This window comes from Triticum aestivum, chromosome 6A (genome assembly GCF_018294505.1).
Source record: "Triticum aestivum cultivar Chinese Spring chromosome 6A, IWGSC CS RefSeq v2.1, whole genome shotgun sequence".
In the NCBI taxonomy this organism is placed as follows: Eukaryota; Viridiplantae; Streptophyta; class Magnoliopsida; order Poales; family Poaceae; genus Triticum; species Triticum aestivum.
The window spans coordinates 75,208,345-75,226,555 of NC_057809.1; positions in this window are offsets into that span (position 1 = coordinate 75,208,345).

The window sequence follows — 18,211 nt, forward strand, 5'->3', positions numbered from 1 at the left end:
TTTATGTTGTTGTTTTTATGGATCTTTTGTTGTGTAAAAACATATATTTGTTATGCAAGTCGCCTGACTTGGGTCAGTCTACCATTTCAGGCGGTTGGATGAATATCCTACGTCTCCTAACCCTTCTTTCCTTCTTCCTCACCTCTTCTTCTTCCCCAACAGACCACCGCACGGGTCGTACGGATACTCCCCAACATGCGGTTGGACAAACATACTCTATGAACGAAAATTATGTGTCAGCGATAACATGGGTGAGTTTGGTTTGTTCACATGCGACAGCACGTGTCAGTGAGGGTGCGTTCCCTTGGTTGGGTTTGCAGCATGCAGGAGCAACTATGTGAGGGTGCGGTGCGACCGTGGCGTGCAGGAGCGACCGTGTGAGGGTGCGGTGCGACCGTGACAGCCGTGCGCAAGTGTACCTCCTTCTCATTTTGAAAACTTTAGGCAAGCTTGGGAAAAATGTGTGGCGAAGTTTGGCAATGCAAGGCCTAGACCCAAACAGGATAAGTACGTACGTACTAGGAGTACTAGTGTTAAATAATAAAGGCGGGGTTTTCCTTTGCGGGATTTAATCGATACAAATCCTCATTTCACGTGTCAATTAATGCGTATTTTTTTCTCCAAAGACCAAAGAGCTAACCATCTCACTCCTCATCGCTTGATTAATGCAGCACCATGCAAACCAACCTTCTCACTTCCGCATGCATGTAGGGGATATTAATGTCCTTGGTTGCTAACCCCATCAATTTTGCCTCGATTAGTGTTAGTGGCCCTTTGCAAATTGTAATTTTGATATACTGGCCTTGTGTACAAAAAAATGGAGGTAGTAACTATATTTGACTTCCTTCCCCATTGCGGTGACGTCGACGATATCTTTTTTTGGTGGTTTGGCGAACTGCGTTCGACGGAGAACACCATTGAGGGAGACCACGGTAAGTCATTCGCAAGTGCTGCCTACAAGCTGAGACAACCACCTTATTTGCGTCCAGAAAGTCCTTTACTAGTACTACTAGGAGTACTAGTGCGGTGAGATGGTTTCTCGAAGAAGACGATGGAGAAGCGCAGTCAGCGAAGAGTGAAATGATGGTTGCTTCGTCCGTGCTTTTGTGATTTGATGCCTCACTGCTTTGTGATTTGTGATAGAAGGGACAGGGAGTAGACTCTGTGCTCTATACTGTACTACATGCGTCCAAGCATGGGAGAAAGAGGAGAGACATTGCATTTTTCTATTCCTTTAATCAATCAATCAAGGAGCTTTAGTTCCATCTTTTTGGCTTTGGGAACACCGTCCACAATGGTTCCCACGATGCCAAAAGCTATTTTCACATTTGGCTACACATTGTGGATGCCCTTAACCATACCACTTGGTTTTACTCCTGTGTGCTATCTATACAAATCTCAATTATATTGATCTAAAAAATTATAGAATCAAGCTTAGTAAAAAGGAGGTGATTTTACCGCGCGGATGGCGGGGGAGGTTTCTTATTTGAGCAATGCTACATCCACGTAATGGTTTACGTAAAGTTATGAACTGATGTGATGTGGGACTATTTGATTGGATTAAAGGAGAGGATTAGGCCCACCCCACCTGAAAATGAGGGGGGCATATATAGATTAGATGGAAAGTATACGTAGCAGCTACGTAGCCCTTTGTAAGTCTAGGATTAGACTTCTTATTTTCGGAGGACGTTGTCCTGGCGGTTTGCTAACATGTGGTCCCACGTGTCAGTGTTTTACCAAGCCAATCCGCGTCCCACATGAGGCAGAACAACGGCAGAAGCAACACGTGGTTAAGTTGAAGAAGATGAGGGAGAAGCGGATTCAGCAACGAGTGAAATGATGGTTGCTTCGTCCCTCCAACTTAACTGCGGGAAAGGTGCAGCTTTGTGATTTGACGCCTCATTGCTCATTACTACGCCGGCGCCATGACTGGGGTGGTTCACCCTGGCTGCTCTGCACTGTATTACGGTATGGCACATGGACCCGGTAGCTTGATGTCCCACATGTCGACGAAAGGGACTAGAAGATTTATGAAAGCGAGCGCTCCACTCTTACGATGGAGGAGTAGACGACACGACGGCCCAGTGAACTGTCTCTTGTACTGTATAGTACTATAGTTTTGTTGTTTCGCACGATCCATCGATACAAACCCGATTAAATAGGAAAGGGCGGGATTTTTCCCGCGCGGTAGATGATACTGGCCATACATTTCAAAGGCAATTTTAATGTATGCAAACTGAATAATTATAAGTAACAATATGATATCTAGTAAAACTAAAAACACATATGATTTATTGTGTTAGAGTGTAGTAGTAGTGTTGTATTGCATAGCTGTTAGATGTAACATGCGAGAACGTGTACAGATGTAGTTTTGGAGGGCCTACAGAGAGAAAAGCGTAATACGGTCACCGAACTTCGGAATAAGCTGATTACGGTCACTATATACATTTTGCGGTGATTATACGGTCACTTGCTCACAGTTCAGCATCGGATTGCACTCTGTTGACCGGCCAAATAGTCTGCGTGGTGCTATGTTGAATAGTTAAATTGACCATGTTCCTTGTGGGTCCCACCTATCAGTTCGCATAGGCAAAAGGTCAGATAAACACAAATTTACGCAGGTGTGACAAGGCTCCAACCCGTGCGCGGGAATCACCTAGTTGTGTATGTGTCTGTCAGGGCCTGATGTGTGCGCATGCACGTGTAGGTTGAGCACTTGAGCGTGAGAGTGTGTGTTGGTCGTGTGGTGTATTGGTGTGTGCATGCATGCATGTGTGTGTGCGTGTGAGTGTTGTGTGTGTGCGTGTGAGTGTTGCATGCGTGTGTGGCTGCGTGTGTACGTGTGAGTGTTGTGTGCGTGCGTGGGTGCATGTGTTTGTGTGAGTGTTGCGTGGATGGAGTTTGTGTGCATGCGTGCGTGTGTGTATAATCACCACACCAGCTCTTGTGTGTTAAAACAGACGACTCATCATACCAATACAAGGCCACCTTGTCCGCTGGGCCCGCGGTCATGACTTCGAACCACCGTCCAAATATTTTTTTTTGACGTTTGTTTTCATTCTTACTAGCAAGATGCCCGTGCGTTGCACGTAACATCAAGATGCATTTGTATGACTTGTTTATCTTGTGAGAGAAAAGGATGAACGATGGAAGGCCTTATTTGCAAATGTGGAGAGGTGTGTGGGTACCTTTTTGCAAAATTGGCATAGTTTCTTTCCTATCCGTCAGATATAAATCGGACGGCCTATATTGCAGGATGGCAGACACACCATCATCACCAACTCTGTTTTTTATAAGAGTGTATTTTCTGTATTTTATAAGAGTGTAGATGTAGAGTAGATACAAGTCGACAGGTGGGCACGATGGTAGTGAGATAATGTGACGCAACACTAGAGGTGCCACGTGGAGCGTTTAACTGGTCAACTAGTCATGTCATGAGCAAATACAGAGTTGTACGGTGAGCCCGTGACTGTATAATAACCACTAAACGTAAATGGTGACCGTAATGAGTGGATTCTGAAGTCCAATGTACGTATCATGCTTTCGCTTCAAATACAAAGATCGTCATTGCATATATCGCGAGAGAAAGATGAAACATGCGTGAATTTCCTGGGGGCTTAGTTTTAGAGGACCTGGAGATAGTTTTGTGTGCATACGTGAAAGGGGCGTACAGGGGGGGTATGCGATGGAGAGAGAGATGATCTTCGTTTCTCTTTATTATGACTAACTTTGTATATAGTATAAAAATATACAAATTCACAGCATGGAATAAATATCATTGTGGGCACCATGCAATGCAAATTAGTGTCCGTACTCTTCCATATAACTTTGTAATGTTGTATATATGTAGAAACTCTAAAATAATTTTTTGGCCACACTTCATTCAAAAGGAATGTTGTATGTGAAATAAATGTGAAGAGAGGGCTTTTTAGATCAGTGGGGTACGTGATGTAACATGTGTGAATGTGTAGTTGATGCATTTGGCGGGGCCTAGAGAGGTATGTGTGTGTATTACGTATTCGAGAGAGGCATGGATAGAGGGGCCGACGGGGGGGCGTGGGAGAGATAGCACGAGAAATGAAAGTGGTCTAGAGAGAGAGAGAGAGACGAATATGACGTCACGACAAGAGATTCCATTCCCTTGAGTGTGTATATGCAAGGGGGGAGGGAATAGAGGCACCAGGAGAAATTTTCTGTGTGTGTGGTGTTTGTGTTGGTATGTGTGGGTGTGAGAAGATAATGAGACGTGGGGGCAGAGGGTGTGTCACCGCATGAGGTCCGGTGGGTCGAGGTGAGGCCCTTCGTTCGGTTCCGTCCTGCGCCACATTGGTCAGCCCGTGACGCATTTAGGAAGACCCATGGATGACTAGTCGTACAAGACAAAGATAGCAGAATTGTAAAGGACTTTGTGTCCACTGACAAATCCGGCTAGGATTTGTAACCCTAGGTTCTCGGACTAAGGTAACCCCTTTATCTCTGATATTACTATTCATCCAACCTAACTTTAAGGGGCATCCTAAAGAACGCTCTGCTAGAATCATACTCGTCGATTAGGAAGAGAGGTGTGAGACAATGCGTGAGAGACAGGCGTAAAGATAATGTGCGTACATGAGACACGTAGGCAGGCCCATGTATATAGAAAGGGTCGATGAGGATTGTGCGTGTGTATGTTTGTGAGAGGAAGAGTGCTTGTGATAAAGGTTAGTGAAAACAGTTGTAAATGCTTACGAGAGGGAGGGAGGGTTATATCTAGAGCATGTGTGCGAGAAAGACACCTCGGGAGAGAGTGTGTGAGCATGTGTGAGAGACCACCGATGGAGAGTGAAACTACACATAAAAGACTACTCTACACATTGATTAAAGATATAAATTGTATCCAAATATTAGGATGGGATCATGATATTTGCAATTCGCGTAAGGAACGGTCATTGATCCATCAGACATCTAGATTCTATTGAATTTGAGCATGTCAATGTTATTATTCGACACAATTGATCCACATAGTTAGTATTTTGAACTCCAGACAATGCATCGCTTTAGCAATCGAATATAAACATGAGTATAGTTCATGTTGTGTGTGTAAAGCACATTATACATATGAAAGTTACACAATGGACATTATAAATAGCTACCTATGAACTAGCATACATTTGAATTCAACTTAAGGTGGTTTAAAAAATCGAATTCAACATGAAGTCCATTCAATTATTTGAATTTGATATCATGGCATTTGTAAACCATACCTAAATTATGGGGGCACCAATCTTTGCTCTGATTTTGTACATAATAGCATATGTAGTCTTGTACAAAATAGATTCAAATTTAGCTCCTCCATTTCAAAATAATCGTAGTTAAAGGATTTTCAAGTGTCAAAATTTCAAAAAGAAGCGGATAATTTAATGAGGTTTTCAAACATACAAGGTCAAATATAACGTTGTCTATTTAGGTCAATCCTCATAGTTCAAGAGTACTCTAAACGTGAATGCTTATGTTTCAAAATTTCGAACGAAGCACCAAAAGAGCCTCTACTCGCCCGAAACCGCGTGAGACCAATGTTTGGTAGTATAAGGAAATTACTTTTCTAATAACTCCGACCCATGAAACCTACCGGCCCGACGTCCAAAGGTCTAAACCGGGGTAGGTTTGTAGCTTCATCTAGACGCCACGCAACTGCATCCGAAAAACATTCATACACAATGGCCGCCTAAGCACACATGCGCGCGGCCGAAATTGCTCCCGCCCACTATTTGGGACACCTGGGATTACCATCCTACCCCCGACCCGCAGTAGGTCCGAAATTTAAGAGGGGGGCAAAGTTTGTACTTTCCCCAAATTTCAAACAAGCGTGTCCCATCTTTTGTATAAAAAAGCCAAAAACAAGCGTGTCCCAGACCAAAACATGGTCCCCCCCACCCGTCTGATTCCCCATTTGTACTCTGTGGGCGCCAAAACTACCTCTCCACCAGCCGCGAAACCCCGGCGTCCTCCGTCCGCCACCCCATCTCACCCATCAACCGCCGCCCTCCTCCATCACGCCGGAGCTGATACCTGATGACCCACAAGTATAGGGGATCTATCATAGTCCTTTCGATAAGTAAGAGTGTCGAACCCAACGAGGAGCAGAAGGAAATGATAAGCGGTTTTCAGCAAGGTATTCTCTGCAAGTACTGAAATAAGTGGTAGCAAATAGTTTTGTGATAGGATAAATTGTAACGAGCAACAAGTAACAAAAGTAAATAAAGTGTAGCAAGGTGGCCCAATCCTTTTGTAGCAAAGGACAAGCCGGAACAAACTCTTATAATAGGAAAAGCGCTCTCGAGGACACATGGGAATATCGTCAAGCTAGTTTTCATCACGTTCATTCGCGTTCGATACTTTGATATTTTGATATGTGGGTGGACCGGTGCTTGGGTGTTGTTCTTACTTGAACAAGCATCCCACTTATGATTAACCTCTATTGCAAGCATCCGCAACTACAACAAAAGTATTAAGGTAAACCTAACCATAGCATGAAACATGTGGATCCAAATCAGCCCCTTACGAAGCAACGCATAAACTAGGGTTTAAGCTTCTATCACTCTAGCAATCCATCATCTACTTACTACTTCCCAATGCCTTCCTCTAGGCCCAAATAATGGTGAAGTGTTGTGTAGTCGACGTTCACATAACACCACTAGAGGCTAGACAACACACATCTTATCAAAATATCAAACGAATACCAAATTCACATGACTACTCATAGCAAGACTTCTCCCTTGTCCTTAGGAATGAACGTAATTACTCACAAAGCATATTCATGTTCATAATCAGAGGGGTAATAATATGCATATAGGATCTGAACATATGATCTTCCACCAATTAAACCAACTAGCATCAACTACAAGGAGTAATCAACACTACTAGCAACCTACTAGCACCAATCCCGGACTTTGAGACAAGAATTGGATACAAGAGATGAACTAGGGTTTGGAGATGAGATGGTGCTGGTGAAGATGTTGATGGAGATTGCCCTCTCCCTATGAGAGGAGCGTTGGTGATGAAGATGGTGATGATTTCCCCCTCCGGGAGGGAAGTATCCCCGGTAGAACAGCTCTGCCGGAGCTCTAGATTAGATCCGCCAAGGTTACGCCTCGTGGCGGAGGAGTCTCATCCCGAAAAGTTCCTTCTTATTTTTTTCTCATCGAAAGACCTCATATAGGAGAAGATGGGCATCAGAGAGCCACCAGGGGGGCCACGAGGTAGGGGGCGCGCCCCCCACCCTCGTGAGAAGGGTGTGGGCCCCTAGCCTTCATCTTTAGCGTGTATTTTTCTTTATTTCTTATAAGATGTTCCGTGGAGTTTCAGGACTTTTGAAGTTGCGCAGAATAGGTCTCTAATGTTTGCTCCTTTTCTAGACCAGAATTCCAGCTGCCGGCATTCTCCCTCCTTCTGTAAACCTTGTAAAATAAGAGACAATAGCCATAAGTATTGTGACATAAAGTGAAATAACAGTCCATAATGCGATAAATATCGATATAAAAGAATGATGCAAAATGGACGTATCAACTCCCCCAAGCTTAGACCTCGCTTGTCCTCAAGCGAAAAGCCGATAACAATAAATATGTCCTCATGTTTAGAGGTAGAGGCATCGATAAAAATAAAATACGGACATGAAGGCATCATGATTATTCTTATAACAACAACATATATAGGTTTTGTCATATGATTACTTATGTTCAAGTGATGATCTATTCACAATGCAAAAGTATAAATCATAAACCTTATTGGGCTCCGACAAACTATAATCTCAGTCATTGAAGCAATTGCAATTTGTCATAACATCGGAAAGAGTCTATGTCCTAGCTAAAAAGCAATTCCACATACTCAACTATCATTTAGTCCTCCATAATTGCTAACACTCACGCGTTACTTGTGGTTAAGGAGTTTTAATCGGACACAGAGAAAGATAGGGGCTTATAGTTTTGCCCCACAACCTTTTACCTCAAGGGTAATGTCAACAATAATGGTTCATGCTCCCCCTACATCCAATTAGATATATATATATCATGTTCTTTCCAACATGCTGAGCTTACCAAAGGATAAAATGGAAAAGAAAAGGTGAAGATCACCGTGACTCTTGCATAAGGAAGACAATAATAAAGGATAGGCCCTTCGCAGAGGGAAGCAGAGGTTGCCATGCGCTTTTATGGTTGGATATATAAAATCTCAAAGCGAAAGAACATCACTTTATATTGCCACTTGTGATATGAACCTTTATTATGCAGTCCGTCGCTTTTATTACTTCCACATCACAAGATCGTATAAAGCTTATTTCTCCCACACCAATCAATCATACATATTTAGAGCAATTTTTATTGCTTTGCACCGATGACAACTTACTTGAAGGATCTTACTCAATCCATAGGTAGATATGGTGGACTCTCATGGCAAAACTGGTTTATGGATATTTGGAAGCACAAGTAGTATTTCTACTTGCTGCTGAGAATTTGTCTAGCATGAGGGGGAAAGGCAAGCTCAACAAGTTAGAGGAACCATGACAACATACTTTATCTCAGATATAAGAAAGACATAACTCATTACGTTGTCTTCCTTGTCCAACATCAACTCTTTAGCATGTCATATTTTAATGAGTGCTCCCAATCATAAAAGATGTCAATGATAATATATCTATATGTGAAAACCTCTCTTTCCTTATTACTTCCTATTAATTGCAATAATGACCAAAGCTATGTCTGCCAACTCCCAACAACTTTTAATCATCATACTCTTTCTATGTGAAGTCATTACTCTCAATAAGATCAATATGAACTTTTTGTTTCTTTTTATTCTTTTTCTCTTTTCTTTTATTCACCCAAGATCATGGCAAAATAATCAAGCCCTTGACTAAACACTAATGTTTATTATATATAACTCACAGACTCGATTACATAGAAAGATCATAAAGCAAAACTCAAAACTAGATCATGCCATAAACTTTATTCTACTAGATCAAGATACTACTGATAGGGTCGAACTAAGAAAAACGGTAAAGATAAGAGTTGTGATTGTGATACGATACCGGGGCACCTCCCCCAAGCTTGGTAGTTGCCAAGGGGAGTGCCCATACCCATGTGCTTATGTCTCCTTTGTTGTCGGTGTAATATTCTTGGCGATGATTCCCCTCAGGATGCGGTTCTCCTCCTCGAGCTTATTGACTTGCTGTTTGAGATCCATTATTTCCTTACGAAGCTTTCCTGTGACAGCTAAAGCTCCTTGCACCCAAGGGTGTTGCATAGTTGCGGGAGAACAAGTGACACTTCTCTCCATATTTTCATAAGAAAGAAATCTAACATTAGAAGGGATAACCGAGTTTGGAATAGCTGAGCTCTGCAGTTCCCCCATCGTGAACCCAGCTCGGAGGCGAGAGGTGACTTCTTGATCCTCCATGGCATCTACTCTCATTAAGTCAGGCTCCATCTCTTCCTCCGTTGCTAGCCCAAAGTGGTCAGCATCGCTGTTTGCCCTTGGTTCCGGTGCCGGATTAGATACCCGGCTCTCCCTGATTGACTCTTGAGAAGACATCTTGCTCTAATCTGCAGTAGCAACAGCTCGAAAACAAAAACAGAGGAAATTTGCGTGATATGGTAGTCAAAACCTTCGGGAGAATATATAATGAATTTTTACCGAGCAAAATACGTAACATGCAAGAAAACGGAGTCCGGAAGGCACACGAGGTGCTCACGAGGTAGGGGGCACGCCCAGGGGGTAGGACGCACCCACCGCCCTCGTGGGGCCCTCGTGTCCTTCACGGACTGCTACTTATTTTTCTATTTTTCTAAATATTCCAAAACGGAGAAATATTGCCTTAAAATTGTTTTGGAGTTGGTTTACTTACCGTACCAAATACCTATTCCTTTCCGGAGTCTGAAACATTCCGGAAAGTGTCCCTTATGTATTCCTCCGGTGTTATGGTTTCAATAATATTGGTTTCAACATTTATGGGATTAGCTGTGATATAATGTTTAATTCTTTGACCATTGACCACCTTCGGATTTGTGCCCTCGAAGTTGTTGATTTTTATGGCACCGGAATGATAGACCTCCTCAGTGACGTAGGGGCCTTCCCATTTAGAGAGGAGTTTTCCTGCAAAAAATCTTAAAAGAGATTTGTATAGAAATACATAATCACCTACATTAAACTCACGCTTTTGTATCCTTTTGTCATGCCATCTTTTAACTTTTTCTTTAAACAACTTGGCATTTTCGTAAGCTTGGGTTCTCCATTCATCAAGTGAGCTAATATCAAATAACCTCTTCTCAGCGGCAAGTTTAAAATCATAGTTGAGCTCTTTAATAGCCCAATATGCCTTATGTTCTAGTTCGAGAGGTAAGTGACATGCTTTACCATAAACCATTTTATACAGAGACATACCCATAGGATTTTTATATGCAGTTCTATAAGCCCATAATGCATCATCAAGTTTCTTAGACCAATTCTTTCTAGACCTATTAACAATCTTTTGCAAAATTAATTTGAGCTCTCTATTGCTCAATTCTACTTGACCACTAGACTGTGGGTGATAAAGAGATGCAATTCTATGATTAACATCATAATTAGCAAGCATTTTACGGAAGGCACCATGAATAAAGTGTGAACCACCATCAGTCATTAAATATCTAGGGACTCCAAACCTCGGAGCAATAACTTCCTTCAGCATTTTAATAGAAGTTTTATGATCAGCACTACAAGTTGGAATAGCTTCTAACCACTTAGTAACGTAATCAACAGCAACTAGAATATGTGTGTATCCATTAGAGGCAGGAAAAGGTCCCATATAATCAAAGCCGCAAACATCAAACGGTTCAATAACAAGTGAATAATTCATAGGCATTTCTTGACGTCTACTAATATTACCAATTCTTTGACATTCATCACAAGACAAGACAAATTTACGGGCATCCTTAAAGAGAGTAGGCCAATAAGAACCAGATTGCAATACCTTATGTGCAGTTCTATCTCCAACGTGGTGTCCTCCATAAGACTCGGAATGACACTTGCGTAGGATCTGTTCCTGTTCATGCTCAGGTACACAATGTCTAATAATACCATCTACTCCTTCCTTATAAAGATGTGGGTCATCCCAAAAGTAATGTCTCAAATCATAGAAAAACTTTTTCTTTTGCTGGTATGTGAAGCTAGGTGGTATAAACTTAGGAACAATATAATTAGCATAATCAGCATACCATGGAGTACTACGAGAAGTACTTATAACATTTAATTGTTCATCAGGAAAGTCATTATTAATAGGTAGTGGGTCATCAAGAATATTTTCTAACCTAGACAAGTTGTCTGCAACGGGGTTCTCAGCTCCCTTTCTATCAACAATATTCAAATCAAATTCTTGTAGCAAGAGAACCCATCTAATAAGTCTAGGTTTAGCATCTTTCTTTTCCATAAGATATTTAATAGTAGCATGATCAGTGTGAATAGTTACTTTAGAATCAACAATATAAGATCTGAACTTATCACAAGCAAATACAACTGCCAAAAGTTCCTTTTCAGTAGTAACATAATTTCTTTGAGCATTGTCTAGAGTATTACTAGCATAATGGATAACATTTAATTTCTTATCAACTCTTTGCCCTAGAACAGCACCTACAGCATAATCACTAGAATCACACATAATTTCAAAGGGTAAATTCCAATCAGGTGGTTGAACAATAGGTGCAGAGACTAATGTTTTCTTAAGTATTTCAAATGCTTCTACACAATCATCATCAAAGACAAATGGTATATATATTTGCAATAAATTAGTCAGAGGCCGAGAAATTTTTGAGAAGTCCTTAATGAACCTCCTGTAAAATCCCGGTGTGACCAAGGAAACTTCTTATACCTTTGATGTCCTTGGGAAATGGCATATTTTCAATAGAATCAACCTTGGCTTTATCAACTTCAATACCTCTTTCAGAAACTTTGTGCCCCAAGACAATACCTTCATTAACCATAAAGTGGCACTTTTCCCAATTCAAGACAAGATTAGTTTCTTCACATCTCTGCAAAACTCGATCAAGATTGCTCAAGCAATCGTCAAAAGAGGAACCATAGATGGAAAAGTCGTCCATGAAAACCTCACAAATCTTTTCACAAAAGTCAGAGAATATAGCCATCATGCATCTTTGAAAGGTAGCAGGTGCATTACATAAACCAAAAGGCATACATCTATAAGCAAAAGTACCAAAAGGGCATGTAAAAGTGGTCTTTGATTGATCTTTAGCCGACACAGGTATTTGAGAGAAACCAGAATAACCATCTAGAAAGCAATAGTGTGTATGTTTGCATAATCTTTCTAGCATTTGATCAATAAAAGGTAAGGGGTAATGATCTTTCTTAGTAGCTTTATTTAATTTGCGAAAATCAATTACCATCCTATAACCTGTGATAATTCTTTGTGGAATCAATTCATCTTTATCATTAGGAACAACAGTAATACCTCCCTTCTTAGGGACACAATGGACAAGACTTACCCACTCACTATCAGCAACGGGATAGATTATACCTGCCTCCAGAAGCTTTAATATTTCTTTTCTTACCACTTCTTTCATTTTAGGATTCAGACATCATTGAGGATCACGAACTGGTTTGGCATCTGCTTCCAAATTTATTTTGTGTTGACATAGAGTGGGACTAATGCCCTTAAGATCATCAAGAGTATATCCAATAGCAGCACGATGCTTCTTCAGAGTTTTCGATAATCTTTCTTCTTCATGCTCTGAAAGGTTAGCACTAATAATAACAGGATATATCTTCTTTTCATCAAGATAGGCATATTTAAGATTATCAAGCAAAGGTTTAAGCTCAAACACGGGATCACCCTTGGGTGGAGGAGGATCCCGTAGAATTTCAACAGGCAAATTGTGTTTCAGAATAGGTTCCTGTTTAAAGAATACTTCATCTATTTCCCTTCTTTCATTCATGAACATATCATTTTCATGGTCTAGCAAATAGTGTTCTAAAGGATCACTAGGAGGTACGGCAATAGAAGCAAGACCAATAATCTCATCCTTACTAGGTAATTCTTCCTCATGATGTTGTTTACTAAATTTAGAGAAATTAAACTCATGAACCACATCATCCAAGCCAACAGTAACAATATTCTTTGTGCAATCTATGGTAGCATTGACAGTATTTAAGAAAGGTCTACCAAATATAATGGGACAAAAGCTATCTTGTGGGGAACCAAGAACAAGAAAATCAGCAGGATATTTAGTTTTACCACACAAGACTTCAACATCTCTAACAATTCCCATTGCTGAAATAGTATCTCTATTGGCAAGTTTAATTGTGACATCAATATGTTCTAACTCAGCAGGTGCAATTTCATTCTTAATTTCTTCATATAAAGTATGTGGTATAACACTAGCACTAGCACCCATATCACATAAGACATGATAACAGTGATCTCCTATTTTAACAGAAATAACAGGCACGCCTACCACAGATCTATGTTTATCTTTAGCACAAGGCTTAGCAATTCTAGCAGTTTCACCTTCGAACTGAATAACATGCCCATCAATATTATCAGACAAGAGATCTTTAACAATAGAAATATTAGGTTCTACTTTAACTTGCTCAAGAGGTGTATAAGTTCTAATATTGCTTTTATGAACAACAGTTGAAGCTTTAGCATGATCCTTTATTCTAACAGGGAAACGTGGTTTCTCAATATAAGAAGTAGGAACAATAGGATCATTATAAGTGACAGTCTTTTCTTCAACTTTAATAGGTGCAGCTACTTTTACTTCTATGGGAGGATGATATTTAAACCACTTCTCCTTAGGGAGATCAACATAAGTAGCAAAAGATTCACAGAAAGAAGCTACTATCTCAGAGTCAAGTCCATATTTAGTGCTAAACTTACGGAAAATATCGGTATCCATAAAAGAATTAACACAATCAAACTTAGGTGTCATACCTGACTCCTTACCTTCGTCGAGGTCCCAATCTTCAGAGTTGTGTTTAATTCTATCTAATAAATTCGATCTGAATTCAATAGTCTTCATCATAAAAGAGCCAGCATAAGAAGTATCGAGCATGTTGCGATTGTTTTCAGAAAGCCGAGCATAAAAACTTTGCATAATTATTTCTCTCTGGAGCTCATGATTGGGGCATGAATATAACATTGATTTAAGCCTCCCCCAAGCTTGAGCGATGCTTTCTCCTTCGCGAGGCCAAAAATTATATATATAATTGCGATCACGATGAACAAGATGCATAGGGTAATACTTTTGATGAAATTCCAACTTGAATCTTTTATAGTACCATGATCTCATATCATCACATTGCCTATACCATACCAATGTGTCTCCCTTCAAAGAAAAAGGGAAGACCTTCTTCTTAGCAACATCATCGGGTATACATGCAAGCTTAAATAATCCACAAACTTCATCCACATATATTAAGTGCTCATCAGGATGCTTTGTTCCATCTCCTGTAAAAGGATCAGCTAGCAGTTTTTCTATCATACCCGAAGGATACTCATAAGGAATTTCATTTTCAATAGGTTCAGTCGGTTGAGGAGCAAATCTTTTCTCTACTGGACGGGGTGAAGAGACCCCGAACAAGCCCCTCAGAGTATAACTTTCCATAGTAACAAGTGACAGTAAATTTCAGCACACTATATAATTTTTTCCTTACCAAATTCCACCTACCAAAGGCGCTACCCTCCCCGGCAACGGCGCCAGAAAAGAGTCTTGATGACCCACAAGTATAGGGGATCTATCATAGTCCTTTCGATAAGTAAGAGTGTCGAACCCAACGAGGAGCAGAAGGAAATGATAAGTGGTTTTCAGCAAGGTATTCTCTGCAAGTACTGAAATAAGTGGTAGCAAATAGTTTTGTGATAGGATAAATTGTAACGAGCAACAAGTAACAAAAGTAAATAAAGTGCAGCAAGGTGGCCCAATCCTTTTGTAGCAAAGGACAAGCCGGAACAAACTCTTATAATAGGAAAAGCGCTCCCGAGGACACATGGGAATATCATCAAACTAGTTTTCATCACGTTCATATGATTCGCGTTTGATACTTTGATAATTTGATATGTGGGTGGACCGGTGCTTGGGTGCTGTTCTTACTTGAACAAGCATCCCACTTATGATTAACCTCTATTGCAAGCATCCACAACTACAACAAAAGTATTAAGGTAAACCTAACCATAGCATGAAACATGTGGATCCAAATCAGCCCCTTACGAAGCAACGATAAACTAGGGTTTAAGCTTCTGTCACTCTAGCAACCCATCATCTACTTATTACTTCCCAATGCCTTCCTCTAGGCCCAAATAATGGTGAAGTGTTATGTAGTCAACGTTCACATAACACCACTAGAGGCTAGACAGCATACATCTTATCAAAATATCAAACGAATACCAAATTCACATGACTACTCATAGCAAGACTTCTCCCTTGTCCTCAAGAACGAACGTAATTACTCACAAAGCATATTCATGTTCATAATCAGAGGGGTAATAATATGCATATAGGATCTGAACATATGATCTTCCACCAATTAAACCAACTAGCATCAACTACAAGGAGTAATCAACACTACTAGCAACCTACTAGCACCAATCCCGGACTTTGAGACAAGAATTGGATACAAGAGATGAACTAGGGTTTGGAGATGAGATGGTGCTGGTGAAGATGTTGATGGAGATTGCCCTCTCCCGATGATAGGAGCGTTGGTGATGACGATGGTGATGATTTCCCCCTCCGGGAGGGAAGTATCCCCGGCAGAACAGCTTTGCCAGAGCTCTAGATTAGATCCGCCAAGGTTTCGCCTCGTGGCGGCGGAGTCTCGTCCCGAAAAGTTCCTTATTATTATTTTTCTCATCGAAAGACCTCATATAGGAGAAGATGGGCATCGGAGAGCCACCAGGGGGCCCACGAGGTAGGGGGGCGCGCCCCCCACCCTCGTGAGAAGGGTGTGGGCCCCCTGGCCTTCATCTTTGGCGTGTATTTTTCTTTATTTCTTTTAAGATGTTCCGTGGAGTTTCAGGACTTTTGGAGTTGCGCAGAATAGGTCTCTAATATTTGCTCCTTTTCCAGACCAGAATTCCAGCTGCCGGCATTCTCCCTCCTTCTGTAAACCTTGTAAAATAAGAGACAATAGCCATAAGTATTGTGACATAAAGTGAAATAACAGTCCATAATGCGATAAATATCGATATAAAAGCATGATGCAAAATGGACGTATCAATACCCCGACATCATCGTCCACCGCAACCTCAACCGCAACGCCCTCCACGGCTAGTAGTTGAAGCTGAGGCCGAGCCGTCCATACCCGAGCTAGTTCGACCACGCCATCCTGCGCCTCACCATTGCCGCTCCAACTTTGCCACCCTCCACCGCACCGGAGCTGTTCCTGCTATGTCGTCCTTCGCCGCCTCGGATCTGCTTCCCCTCCGCTAACATACGGCCATGGCAACACAGTCAACAATTTGGCCATGGGTTCGTCCAAGCCTGCACCCTCCAGAACATCGGTTTCCCCGGTAAAAAGAAGAAGATCGGCGCGACATGTGGAGGTGACCACACCGGCAACCGAAAAAGGTACTCCTCTTCCCTTATTCATGCAAATCTTATGTCTCTGCTTGCACGGTATTCATCCCACAGAAGACACTAGTTGACCGCTTCTTCTTGATACTAGATGTTCCTAGTAACTCGCGATGCACAAGGTTTCTCCTCATATACTATTTCACCTTAGCTAGAGGTCTGTCGCCCCCCTGAATTTCAATTTCTGGACAGTTGATTCCAAATTAACAGAAGCATTCCCCGGCGTAACAGGTGCTAGTACGCCTATTACGCCGGGGAAGCAGCGCCTTGGTCTTTATCTTAGGGGCGTGTGCGGCCTAGAGCTACTGGCGCCCGATCTGGATGTCGGCCGGGATTAAAGGGATGGCCTAGGGGCGCTGCCAAGCACGGCGGTGGTGTGAGGTCGATGGGAGGGCGGGGCGGCGGAGGCAGGGGTCTGGGCCGGTGGTCGCTGGCAGTTCGAGAAAGATCGTCAACAGTGACTGGCGGGAGGTAGACGAAGGCCATCTGCCCGTTCCTTATAGATCGGATGGTTCATTAAAAAATCGACTGACCTATTTATTTTCAATCGACTGTTATCTTAGATATGACCACATGTGGTGGTGTTCTGGAGGAGTACCTGCATTTCCTGTGCTCATATATTACAAAATCATACGGAGTAGAATCTAATTTTGTTTGCCATGCAATGTTGTAGAGCTATCATATGTCTCTTGTCATTTATTTTTCATCCACCTGCTATCTGCTACTTTTATAGTGCACTAGTTCTACACACACTTCACCCTTACTCTCACTATTGTGTTTTTATGCAAGGGTATTTCAGACTCTGCTGCCATGAGAGAAGCCAAAAAGAAAAGAGAGAAGTCGCTCCAGCTTCGTACGCGGGTAGGCAAGACACGTTACAGCGCTATAAAGGGTGCAGTGTCAGCAGATGGAGACGGTAAACGTAGCTCTGGAGTTGATGACCTCGCTCGCAATGAACCACCATCCCAGGTGCTTGCTTTAACTTCGTGGTGTCATATGTGGTTGCATGTTCCATATGGTGTCTAGTTTGTATTCGAAAGGCCGAAGTAGGTAAGATAAGGAAAGATATTTTTTTACATGAACCACCATCCCATGAGCACCAGAAGATAAATAGCTAGTCAGGGCACTGGCCGAGCCAGTGATAAGCCCAGCAAAGATAGGCATCACCTGGAAGCCAACTAAAAAGCTGTGATGGTGGCAAAGCAGCCCGCCTCCCACCAGGCTCTCAGATCCTAGATGATCATGCTCTCCACTCCAGCCGGATGTCTAGCTTTTATTGCTTCCAATTTGGTTAAATTGCATCTGCTTAGCTTACACATTATACCTTTGAATATGACATGCCTTTCTGTTTTTGGTACATACTAGTACATCTGTGTATTAACCATGTTCTTACATCAAACTAATGTTCTTGGGTATCCCTCATCAATCACTAATGACGAGGCAGGCAGGCAAGGGGACTACTCATTTAAAGAATGCAGCGTTAGCCTCCCGACATGATTCTCAAGAAACAGAAATGCTAGATGAAGATAGTGAACGTAGCTCTGTAGTTGATTACAGCATTTCCCCTACACTAGCATCGCAGGTGCTTGCTCTAACTTGGCAGCGTGATATATGGTTGCATGTTG